We start from the raw sequence: 13,231 nt of genomic DNA on the forward strand, positions 1-13,231 counted from the left end.
GGGAACACCGTGTCCTTCTCTTCATATTCAGACATACATCAGAGAGGCCTCATGTGTCCAAATGTTGTGATTATCATTGGCCTTCATATCCTTTGTTGTAAAAGAGACCCAGCATTAGCATCAGGTTTTTCCCACACATATACCTACCTGGTTTATTACATTATGGATCTATGAACGAAGTGGAAGTCTTTGCTCGTGCATGTGCTCCTGCGCACATGCGTGTCTGTGTATTAGCACACCTAGGCCGCCCCTTTATCCGGGGGATTATGGTTAAATGGAATGCTGAGATTCTGGCGGCGAGCGGCCGATAAAGCCCAAGTCGGCGTTGGGAGAGAAAATTAATTATTGAGGATAAAATCAGAGCGAAGGAGATAGTTACCTACTCGTTGGGGAGTTTAGTCATTGATATTTCAGCGCAGGCTTCCAGACAACACGCAGAGTTCATCACTGCCTTAATGTCAGACTGTGCGTTTCTGTGTGTGTGTGTGTGTCTGTGCGCACACCTAGGAGCAGGGCTGTGTTTTGACTTCAGTCGGGGATCATCAAATGGAAAAGTATTTGGATTTTACAGCTTAAACAGGTCCTGGTCTCCTCTTAGACTATTATATTTGAATAGTTTGTGAATAGGATTACCAGGAGTGACTTTAACTGATGTCAAAGACAGTGGAATAAATGTAAAAGTGTGTTAATCGGTGCTCACAGTAAAGACTCATCAAACTGGTTAAAATAATGCTGCCAAGAATCCAGGTTTCGTTTTCTGAATTTAAAACATTTTTAATGCTGCCAACAGCAAATTAAAAATATTATCAGGGGTAGATTTTCTAGCCTTGAAGGATTGAGACTTCAGTGATACATTTGTATTAAAGTATAACCCTCAATCTTTTGCACTGTTAAAAATTTGGTCCACATATGGTGGAAGAGGAAAAACGTGATCAGAGGAGATTTTAAATGTGTATTTACAATGCAAACATTTAAAAAGCCAAACAGAACAGAATCCAGTAAATCTATGTCATGTTTAGATATTCTCCTCGCCTACATGTTTGTGTTGTGTCACCCAACGCACGACAGATCCAGCCTGAGACGTGTCTCTCTGATTTCTTCTTCGTTGGTGTTGCCTTCGTATTTCTTTCTTGTCTAAATCCTCTGTGCGAGTGTCACTCAAAGAACTTTGACCTGAACACTTAAATGGATAAAACTGTGATTTATCACCACTGTTTTTAATCTGCTTTCTTTTAGCACCAAAAATGAAAATTAACTTTAAAGACTACAAACCTAACAGTCAAAACAGAGAATATAATGTAGCCAAAGATGATGGGTTACATCCTGAGTGTCAGAGTTACAAATCAGCTGTGAACAAATACCCACCCCTGTCCTAACAGGACTTTGTCTCCAGACAGATTTGTGTGTATGCGCGCTCTCATGCCTGTGTGTGTGTGTGTGTGTGTGTGTGTGTGTGTGTGCAGGTGAGCGCATTGCTCTCCTCTGAGTGCAGACTGATCAATAGTAATTGGGTTGAGTGTCTCGGGCCTGTTTCTCTCCTTTGTACTGCGGGCCTTTTGTAGGCTGACACCGGGCCAGAAGAGAAAAGGAGAGGGGGGGGGGGAGAAAAGGGAGAAAGACAGGGGGGGGAGACGGAGAGAAAATGGAGGATGTTTGCAAGTCGACGAGCATGACTGACTCCCTCAACCAAATCTCCGGATATTTATTCAGCATTACTCACTAATCTTAAAAAAATCTTCCTCCTTCTCTGTCTCTGCTCTTTTCTTTTCATTCACACTCCACACTGCAGGGCTTAGTGTGTGTGTGTGTGTGAGATCATCCTACAGTATCACACACACACAAAGAGGTGTGATAAAACAGATAACTTGTTACGATGTATTAACAGCCTCCTCACCTCTTTCCTCTCTCACTTACAAGCACAAACACACTCCCGGAGTATCTCTCCATCCTCCTCCCTCGCCGTTCTGTCTCTTTTATGACTTCCATAAAAGCGGCGTGTGTCGAGCGAGGGCGGCGAGCTCCAGCGGTATTAGCAGGGAGGCATTAGGCATAAACTCTAAGGTATATTAAAGCAACGGCCCTGTTGTTCATATAAACACGCCAATTCAATTTAGCCTGCCCCACGGGGAATGGGATTTCAGCAGCTACCGAGAGCGGGAGGGAGGGAGGGAGGGTGAGTGGTGGATGAGGTAAGACAAGGAGAGGAGGTGGGATGAAGGGATCCAGAGAGGAGAGGAGGAGAAGCAGGAAGAGGGAATAAAGGAGAGGTATACTGGCATGGTGGCTATTGCAGGAATTCATTATAATTGTTGCATTAACTACCATGACGTAAGAGCCTCTGTGTGTTTGTGTGTGCATGCACACGCACACACACTAAACTCCCACCCTGGCAGGCAGAGGGGCTGCACGCTTGGACAGAGCGTTATGTGGGAAACCCTACAGTTATATTATTCAATCCAAATTCAAATGCGCTTGTCAGGAGAGCTCCTGCTTTTTATTACCTGTCAGAAAAACCAAGGGATGGACGGAGCAGAGGGGAGCAAATTAAACGACAGTAAATAAGACCCCCTATCTCTCTCTCTCTCTCTCTGCTCGCCCCCTGCCATTCTGCCGTTCCTCCCTGCGCTGGATTTTTAGGGAGACACGCACACACATTTTCCGATTTTGACAGGATGTTGTTGTTCAGCTCTATCTGTAGTTTACCTTAACCAGGATTTATCTGTCAATCACACGCAGGAGGCCGGCCTAATTATTTTGTTCATCACTGAAAACAACCTCATGTCGATATGGAGCCGACTGAGCCAAGAGCAGGAAGGAAGAGAAAATACTTTTATTCAGATGGATTTAGTGAACGTTTGACATCTAAAAATTAAGAATGAGGGACAGAAATCAAAGAAAAATGGGGCGAGGGAGAGGAAGCAGAGGCTGGATGGAGGGGTTTCTTAAGGATGAGCTCTGGATGTGGAGAAGTGGGAGTAATACGCACACACGCACCCCGAACACCCAGAACAGCCTCCTCCCGTCTTGCCCCTTGCAGCCAGGCATAACCTCTGCCATCTGTCCACCCCCCTCCTCCTTCTCCGTCTTCCCTTTCACCCTCCTGCTCTGCTCTTCCTCTTCTTCCTCCAGCCCCACCACTGTTCATTTAGGGCCTTATTTCCCCACACCCACTCTCCAGTGGCATTCAGAGACACATGTGTTGTATTTTCAGATTGACAGGATCACAGGTTCAGTTCAGTTGTCAAGTGCAATTGTGATGACATGTTTTGTTATTTAGAGAACTGGAAATGAAGGCTGAATGACTTCGTGTAAACATGACCGTGCATAGTTTGACGTACGGGTGGGTCAAAATATCAATACGGCAATATATCGTCTTCCTGACTCGTGCAATACAAGTATCGATATGTATTAATTGACACGATTTTGACTCACCGTGTCACAACTTCATGACTCCTCGCAGTGGCGCTTGTGACATGAATGAGGGTAACGTGAACGGAAATGAATCGGCCCAAAAAGAAGTTAATCAGATATCGTGATGATTATATGATTGTCTTGCAATATATCAATTATCACTGAATCGCGATATTATCCTACATCGTGATATATCGTATCGTGAGTTACCCTTCAATTCCCACCCCTAGTTTTAACCTCATCACATGACCTCAGAGGTCACTTTACTGCATACCTTAGTATCAGCATCCAGTATGTGAGCTCTGTCTTGGTCATTGGGTTGTTGTGGTGCGAATACATCTTGTATTGTAGTTTGGATATTTTTAGGTCATTGTCATACTGCCACTACCATTTTAATTTTATGTTTTGGTGTCAATTTCTGCTCTTTCTTTGCCCTTTTTAATAAGGAACATTTTGAATTGATTAATCTACATGCCTAAATACAACAGTCGTTGGTGCCCTATTAATAACTGTGTTATTTAATAAGTGAAGAAGTAACATTTTGTTGTTGTCACATAAGTAGGTTTTTTCATTCTTGGCCTTAAAAATGTTTTTGACTCATGCTTTGACTAAACACATTATTTTAAGACAGGCTGACAGAAGTTGAGAAGGACATGCAACAAAGATCCCCTCGAGCTCGGACTCGGGGGCGTTTAACCCCTTGGCCGCCCTGCGCCACCTCGTTTTTGATATTTTATGCCACATTAATATTTTTAGGACATAATCTCTACACGATTTAATTACAAAAATCCCATGTAGTTGCAGCTCTACATAAAAGTAATAGTTGATATTTTTTTGTACCAATTCTCTCCCAAATCTAGCACCAACGTCCAAGTTTGCCCGCTGGAAAGGACAGCTGGATGCCTTTAAAACTGTATTTGAATGAAGAGATAAAAGAGCCATATTAGGAGCTCCTCTTCTAATCCTCCATTGTTCTTCGTCTGTCCCCCGTCCCACAGAGGGGCTGCTCTAATTAAAGACTAATAATTGTATTGTTTTATAAAGCCTATAGAGACAGAGATTCTGCCCTTCAATCACTCACTCTCTCCAATGTACCCGGTCCATCGAGGTCTATCTCACCGGATGAAGTCTGTAACCTGCTGTGACTGTTTGGGCGTGTGTGTGTGTGTGTGTGTGTGTGTGTGTGTGTGTGTGTGTGTGTGTGTGTGTGTGTGTGTGTGTGCGCGCTGTGTGGCATACAGTAGGAGGAGGAAGGAAAAAGCCAAATCTAAATTAAAACTTTAAAGCACCATTATTTAATTACCCCAAAGGCTGTGGATTTGAAGGATTGAAGGGTGTGTGTGTGTGTTTGTGTGTGTACATTTGTGTGTGTGTGTGTATGTTGTTTGCTCATGCAGTCGTTTGCTGCCGTCCAGGATTATTTCAGTTTTTCAATTTGCCCTTTCTCCTCTGTGTGTGTGTGTGTGTGTGTGTGTGTGTGTGTTTGTATGTGCGTGTGACCACAGTGTAACACCCTTATTGGTTGCCCTCTCCCGTTGCCCCTCCTTCACCTCTACCCTCCACACACACAAACACACACACACACACGTATACACACACATTCATGCACGCACGCTGAAGCGCCGGCAGATAAAAAGGCATTATGGTAAATTCCACTTAATGACAAATTTTTAATTTGGGGAACAGGGCCCGCTGAATGGAGCTTAATTACCGGGGCCAAAGATCCCTCGGAAAAATAACCCCCTCGACGTGCCCAACCTGCCCGATAATGGAGCGCTCCGCAAAACGCCTCAGATTAACCAACGCCGTTTATCTACCCCTTTCCTCCCCCCCGTCTCCCGCTGTATAATAACAAAAATAACAATCATGAAAATTCTATCTGCCTCCCAGCCCCCATCACCCCACTTCCCCTCTCCCGCCTCTCCGCCCTCCCGCCCTCCGCCTGGCTCACTCCCGCAGGAGGAAATTCATCAAAATGAAATTGAGGTTGCAACTCACTGGTTTTATTGAAATATATTTGCCCCTTCCAGAAGCTGTGTGCTGGTGTGTTAGCGGGTTTAGCCGCAGAAGACAAAAGGGGCTCCTGAATAATTTGGTCAGTTTGATCAACAGTGATTTATTTGCTCGCGTGTGCGACTTAAGCCAGGAAATGCAAACACTTGTTGACTAGCGCGCTCCGCTATCAGACTGTGTTACTGACCTCATACCTAGATATGGGCATGTTGAGCATATAGCATATTCTTGTTATGTCGGCGGCTGTGTAAGAACTCTAAAATCACAGTTCAAAACGGTTATATTTTTTTTGTTTGGCCAATAACATGAAAGAAAATTGTGACAATGCCAGTAAGAATTTCCCTGAAGCCCAACAATATTATCATGATTGCTTCATTTCCCCCAACAAACCTCCCAAACATATTTAATAAACGATCGCACAAGAAATAGAAAACCTTGTCGCCTGAACAAGCTCATGTTTTTCTTTAGGGTTTATGTCAATCGACTTCTACGTTACTCAATTTATTGTTTCAGCTCAACTCGAAATTTTTTTCACATTTTTTTAGGATAATAAATTTTTCTGGATCCAGACATTATCCATTCCAACAGGTAGGTTTTTTTATTACACAATGTTGGTCTCACTTATAGTATGTCTGACATTCATTTAAAAGTAATGGCTCTCTTGTTCCTCTCAAGCAATAATGTTGTGTAATGTCGTGATTTCCCAGCCCAAAGTGGGTTTCTATAACCTCCACGTTTAGTCCATGTTCAAAGCTATTAACTAATCTCACTAATGTCATCATATGGTGACTATAAAAGTATATTGGCTTTTATTATCACAATCAGAAATACTGTATTTATCTCCAGGGGGAAATTCGAGCGTTGCTCTTACTAGGGTAAGGCCCAAAGTTTCATAGTGAAAAGTACAAAGCATACATGCTGAAAAAAACTGATTATAAATGAGATCTTTTACATTTGTTGCCTTTTATTGTGTCGTAGGCTCGGACCCGTCCACCCGTTGTATAAGTCAAATTTAATTTCAGCCTCTTTTTGAAACAGATGCGTGATTGGTGCGAGCAGCAGAACAGGTCATGACTCAGGACTGTGTGTTTTACTAAGAACCACTGATTATGAACCGACACACGGAGATAAATTGTGTGTTTGAATTCAAAGTCTCCATTAAAAAAAAGCGCTAACGGATATTAAAAAGACACAACCTGTCAAACCCGCAGACTCGCACACGCTCGGATTCGGATAACTTGAACACTGAACACACACACATACATGTACACACACAAACAGCCTCGCTCACTTTTCTTGGCCTGCTCTCGCCCCTGTTGTTGTGTACCCTGATTGGACCATGTGGTTGCCATGCGGTTGCCAGGCCGCGCCCCTGCTGTGTAGTAATTGGTGTCTGCGGTATTGCCGCGTGGCGACGGTGCTTTGACTGACAGGTTTGGCCACCTGCCCTGCCCTGGCTGCCAACATGGTGGGGAAGGGGGCGAGGAGGAACGGGAGGAGGTGGCAAGGGCTGGCAGGGGGTGAACGCTCGGCTTGTCAGGCAGAGGGTGGAGGGGCGGATAATCAGAGACGGGCGGAGATGAAATATGTGATGGCCGAACACGAGGAAGATTCAACAGGGAGCAGGACGATGGCATCCGCCTGCATTCTGCTTTTTCATTAACTAGCAAAGACAGAAACCTGTGTAAAATCACAAAACGTCTAAAGATGGTGCATTCCAATCTGGTACGTTCAGGAAGCTTCTTGGACTGTGAACGAGGCAGATTTCTAGCATCATGTAACGCCTGTGCCAGAAAGAGACCAGAGCTCATGTTGCAAGACCATAAGCGATGCCCCGTGATACTTGGAAAGAGACAGGTTAGCCGGTGTGAGGAAGAAAAAGAAGATTTACTTTATTAATCCCAGAGGGAAAATTCCCCTCTTGTTACAAACCAATGACTGTAGATGGACGGCACATATCCATCTGCTCTCATTGTACAAAATTGACACCAAAATACCCTTTTAGGAAGCTGTCAAGTCAGCCATGTTTTTATATACTCTATGGTACAAAGTCATGCACAAACAGAGCCCTATGGACATGCATTGATGGAGAGGTGTCATAGTGAGGGGGCCGCACATGGCTGCAGTCGGTGATTCTGTGCCTTGCTCAAGGACACCTCGACAGTGCCCAGGGAAGGAACTCGCACCTCTCCAGCTACCAGCCCCAATGCCATGGATGGTCCGTACCGGGACTTAAACTGGCAAGTCCCTACAGACTGAGCTACCGTCTACTGATGAGTTGCACGAGACTAGTAATGGATGATGTAGAGAAAATATATCGCCTTGGTTCGGATTGAGCCTTAAATTTGTCAGTATTTGTTGAGTTCAGCAAGGCCAGGTCTTAAATACGCAGGTTGTGGTCTCAGTTTTAAGCCTGTGAAGAGTTATTACTATACTGACAATAGATCAATCACAGTTAAACATCCATAGGTCTTATTTGCAGACTAACACACTCAAAAAACTCAGCTCATCTGCTGTATGAGGACTCTGTGCTTGTTACTTGATTCGCAACTTAAGCAACCAAATGTAACCTGACTTTCTGAGTGCTGCAGGAACGAGTCCAAAAACCCCAAAATGAGTTCTCATTCTGTTTTCTTAGGTCAAAGACCAAAAATGAAATTCTTTAAGCTTTAAGCATCGGACCAAAGATACCCCATCCAGGAAGTTTGAAGCTAAGTGGTGGTTGTTAGTCATGCCACCATTGTGTAGTTCCTTTATGGCTTCATCATGAAAAAGGTTTTGAATCGTTCTGCCTGAATGAATAGTTTAACAACGTTTTGTTTTCCACATCTAAACTCCAATGGAAATAAATGCCTTTGGTTTCTTTTCAATGGAACTTCCTGTTCAGCCTACAGAAACATGTCCTCCCTGCAACACTCCATATGTTACTTAATGTCGCCTACATCAAGCCAGCGTAATAAGCACGGACAACAACAACAAATACAGACATTCCTCAGTTAATATTAATCACATTTGTTTTCGAACTATTGGAAAATGAGCTTTAAAAGGTTAAAGGTCGTAATCATGTCAGTCAGCAGTTTTCTAAGGGCCCTTTAAAAGTGACTGTCTCTCTCACATCGTCTGTGTGTCTAACAGAGAGATCAGAGAAGATGGCACAGAAAGCATGAAATGAAGCCAAATGAAATCTGCAGCTTTAATCTATAATAGGCCTGTACAGCTATTGATCTATTCCCTGCATGGAAAATATCCATACACACACACACACACACACACACACACACACACACGCCATTCTCCTCTTATGCCTAATTCGCCCCTCTTACCAACACACAGTCCTCCTCTACCTGGTCTGTCTTTGCTACCTGGACTTGATATTCAACCGGGTTCTCTTTTGTGTAGTAATGTGCTCTATGGCCTCATACCCATGCATTTCACCCTCCTCCTCTCCCCCTCTCCCCCACTCTCTCTCCCTTTCACTGCTCTCTTCATCCCACTTGTTCTCCTGCTCTCTTCTTTGCTGTGTTTTACACCCTCGGCCAGACTTTTTCTGTCACACAAAAGAGCGAGGAAGAGCTACGTGTGTGTGCGTCTGACTTAGCCAACATTTCGGTGTGTTTAACCTCGCGGAGGGCGAGGCTGCAGGGCAAGGGTGATGTCACAAAGGAAGCACTTTTTTTTCTACACACACACACACACACACACACACACACACACACACACACACACACACACACACAGCCCGCACACTCCCTCTGACCCTCACCATTGTCATGTATAGTGTTTCTTATCCGTCCTGTCGCTTCAGTATCAAACATAACCTCCATTCGGCGGGCAAGGCCTCTCTTTCACTCCCATTTTGTGTGTGCGTGTTTGTGTGTGTGTGCGTGCACACCTTATTTGGTGTGTTAATGGGCAACAGTGTGGTACAACGGGGCGGGCTGGCTTGGGATGCCTGTTTAAGTGTCAGGAGAGGGCAGGGGCAAAGCGGGCCGGTCTGAGGCTTTGATGATGCCGTGACGGAGCGGAGAGCAGCTTGATGATCACACACACACACACACACACACACACACACACAGACACAGACACAGACACAGACACACACACAGACACACACACACACACATTGTAGGACACTGGTTAATGGTTACAGTTGAGGTAGGTTGGCTGCATGACGTTCTCTCTCTCGTCCTTGTGTTATCAGACTTAAACCCCCCCCTGCCCGAGCCTCGTCCCGTGAGCAGGATGTCGCTTGTGGTCCACTTATATTCCCTTTTGTGTGTGTGTGTGTATGTGCGTGTTGGTGTGTGTGTTTGTGCGTGTCACCCCAGGAGATCCGGGTGTTCATGGTTCATTAGCCACACGTACACTTCTGCTCGGCTCTCACTGGTAGAGGGGACAGATTCAGAGCATTGACACACACATACATGCTCCCCCTCGCACCTCTCTCTCACACACACACACACACACACACACACACACACACACACACACACATATTTCTGTGTTTTGTTGTGTTCTGCCGGCTCTGATGAACTGGCACGCAGCCTCCTCCCCTCTCCTCCTCATCTTCCAGTAATCTGGGTACCTATGAGACAGACAGGTAGCATCTGTCGCCTTCTCTCCCCTGATCCTTCCCTCCCTCTGTTTCTCCGTCTCCCCCCTCTTTCCGCCATTGTGTCGAATTTCCCTCGTCGCCCGAGTGATGTGATAATGTACGATGTGTCCTGGAGAATCAACATCAGTCGAACCTTCATGCTTTGGAGCGGTCCCTCAGATTCTCGCGGACGATCATTTCCCTGAACACACGTGGAGCTGTTTCCTTCAGACCCCGATTGAGGCAGCAACTTTTATACGCTCGCTGGACTTTTAAGACACGCTTCACCATTAGATCGTTTGAAACGGAGCAGTTGCAGCCAACATGGCGGAGGCCTCTCTCGAGCCCGTTCAGCTGCTCGGTGGAGCCGCAGCCATCTGCTAATTCAGCTCCAGACTCCTTCAGATCAGTCGGGCCACGATGAAGCGCGCGGCTCCGATGCTTTGGTTTTGAACGGGGCCTCAAGGTTGATTAGCATATTTTCACCCAGTGTACAGACAACAGCCCCCCACCCTGCCCCACCCTCCCTCTCTTCTTTTCCTCCTCCACCCCCCCACCCACCCATGTGTTTGATTCCTCGGCCGTGACAAAGAGCTTCACCCTTTATCCGTGTGTGTGTTGGTGAGATGGGGGGCCCTTAGATTAAGGGAAAGCTTCCTGCTCTTTATTTGGGGAGTCCCCCCGGGAGACGCTTTGGGAATGACTTTCGTTGAGTCACTAACGCCTACTCACACACACACACAGACTCAGACGCACTTCTTTGCACACATACACACCTTTCACCCCTGCTTTTATTTTCAAGCTGCCCATTGACTGGGTGCTGGTTGTTGTGTAACACATCTACGCGTGCACACACACACACACACACACACACACACATGTCGCTGAGGCCCCCCAGTCTGTTCACAGTAGGTGAGCGCTGCAGAGGATCCACGTTCACTTCAGCTTCAGCTTCTTCAATGTGAGGATCTACTTCTTTTCTTTGTGTAGTATAAATATAAATAAAATATCTTTGAGGTTTTCTTCCAAATCAAGACCTGTCCTTAAGTTGTGTTACACTTTGGTTTACGTCTCTCATGAGAGACGAGACAACTTATTGATTAATCAGTAAGTCATCAGCAGATTTATAAACTGATGAAGATAACTTGCAGTCTTAGTTGCAGCGAGTATCGCCATGAAACTCTTATTCTTATGCTTCCTGTTTGCCGCTCTTTCCTGCATTTTGTGTTTCATTTTGCTTTTTTGCTGATCACATCTTTTAGCTGATTCAGGTTTTGACAACAGATTATTTATCACCAACACGTCTCTGCATAGGAGTTTTAAAAAAGTACTGACTTTGGTTTTAACCACCCAGTCCTTGTAAGATCCAGGAGAAAACTTTAAATTGTTTCTAATCTTAAAGCTCCTGTGTTGATTTTGGCGCCCCCTGTGGACAAAGCCGTACGTCTTATCTCTTTGCTGATTTTGTCCTGTACATGCTTAAGTTTTAAGTAAGTCGTTTTTTAACAAAAAATCTCATCCTGCTTTCTTTAACAGTCGTATGTATCACTCACTTTCAATGCCTGCCCTGGTAAATGTAAACACCTACGCCAGTGTTTTGAGGCATTAAAAATAACTATATAGAAATAATCAATCTTGATGCTGATGGTCTGGTTTGCTTTTGTAGCTCATATAGAGCCATCAGAATTAATTTCAGTCTGTTTCATAACCAGAGAAAAACTCCCCACAGGAGCTTTAAGTTTTAATTGACCAACTTCAAAATGAGTGCTACTTGATGGTTGTTCTTTCACAGTCTAAAATCTGGATTTTATATGTCTTTGGTGCTCTTTATGAAATCTGTATCAGGGTCACTTTTTTTTAGAGATGATAGGGGAACTGCTCCTAAAACACAGGACATACATTTTGCTTGTTGGTAACATTGTATGGTCACTGATCCAAAAGTCTTAGGGCTCCTCAACTATAGACAAAGTCATTATCATTATTCTTTTGGTCAATAACCTGCTCTGTTAATTTGGCTCGAGCTGATCTGAACCTGCCACAGCGCGGCTAACAGGGAGTTTGGTCCTTTAGGGAGGGAAGAAAGGGCCCTGCTGTGAAGAAACACATAACAAGGTGTTTTATTTTGAATTTCTTGTTTCATTTTTTTTCTCCAGAAGCAAAAACTAGGGCTGCTTTATTACTCAAATGTTATTTTCATCTCTGATCTGACATTCAAAAACTGTCCGGAGATGAAGCTCATGTGTTTTTTTTAATGTAAAATAATCTAAAGTGAAGTCAGAAGCTTTTGCCTCAATGATGACGACGTTGAGTTCCTTGAAAGTGTGTGCGTGTGTGTTTTTGGAAGGTGAAGGTCGTGGCAGAAAGAAGCCTCATCCAAACAGCAGCCATTTTAATTTGTTTGACAGGGAAGAGAGGTGATAACCTCCCTCTGCAGCCGCACACCCGTGGAGGAGAGAGGGGGGGTAGAAAACAAGGGAGGGAGAGAGCGAAAGCAAAAGAAGGAGGGCTGAGCAGAATTGCGATAAGGGGGCCGGATAGAGAGAGTGAGAAAAGAAAGAGAGAGAGGTGGAAAGGAGACTGTAATATTTGATTATGGCTCAAGGCTGCGTGTTTGTCCAAAGGCTAAAGACTGTCAACCAGCTAATCGTGGGGGTCGATGCGTGGGTGTGTCTGCGTGTGTTTGTGAAAGCATGTGAGCCTGTGTGGGTCGCTGCTATCGGCACATAATTTATGCTGAGTACACGTGTGTGTGTGTGTGTGTGTGTGTGTGTGTGTGTGTGTGTGTGTGTGTGTGTGTGTGTGTGTGTGTGTGTGTGTGTGTGTGTGTGTGTGTGTGTGTGTGTGTGTGTGTGTGTGTGTGTGTGTGTGTGTGTGTGTGTGTGTGTGTGTGTGTGTGCGTTACAATTTCTGGATGTCAGTTACAGTTCTGTGGGTCTGAGGAGAATACAGTGGTCTCCCTCAGGGCGCTGTTAGTGCCACTCTCATACAGATGTGCTGGGCTGCCACTGTGTCAGTTTCTGTGTGTGTGTGTGTGTGTGTGTGTGTATGTGTGTGTGTGTGTGTGTGTGTGTGTCCTTCTCTTACAGGAAACTAAACTTGCTCCTCAGGGTTTAGAGTTCTTAATAGGGTTGGATATTGTCTTGAATTTGTCAGTTCTGATTCTTATTGAGTCCTAGTTTCTACTTTTGTTATACTTTCTTTTCTGTAGGTTAA

The 13,231-nt window shown here is 44.8% G+C and overlaps 1 protein-coding gene across 1 annotated transcript in view; it reads left to right on the forward strand.

Moving 5' to 3' along the window:
- Positions 1–13,231, forward strand: part of zcchc7 (zinc finger, CCHC domain containing 7) — a 48,021-nt gene that overhangs the window by 11,330 nt on the left and 23,460 nt on the right. The window lies entirely within an intron of this gene.

This window comes from Semicossyphus pulcher, unplaced genomic scaffold, assembly GCF_022749685.1.
Source record: "Semicossyphus pulcher isolate SPU_LCO1_2020_fin unplaced genomic scaffold, fSemPul1.0.p SCAF_17, whole genome shotgun sequence".
In the NCBI taxonomy this organism is placed as follows: Eukaryota; Metazoa; Chordata; class Actinopteri; order Labriformes; family Labridae; genus Semicossyphus; species Semicossyphus pulcher.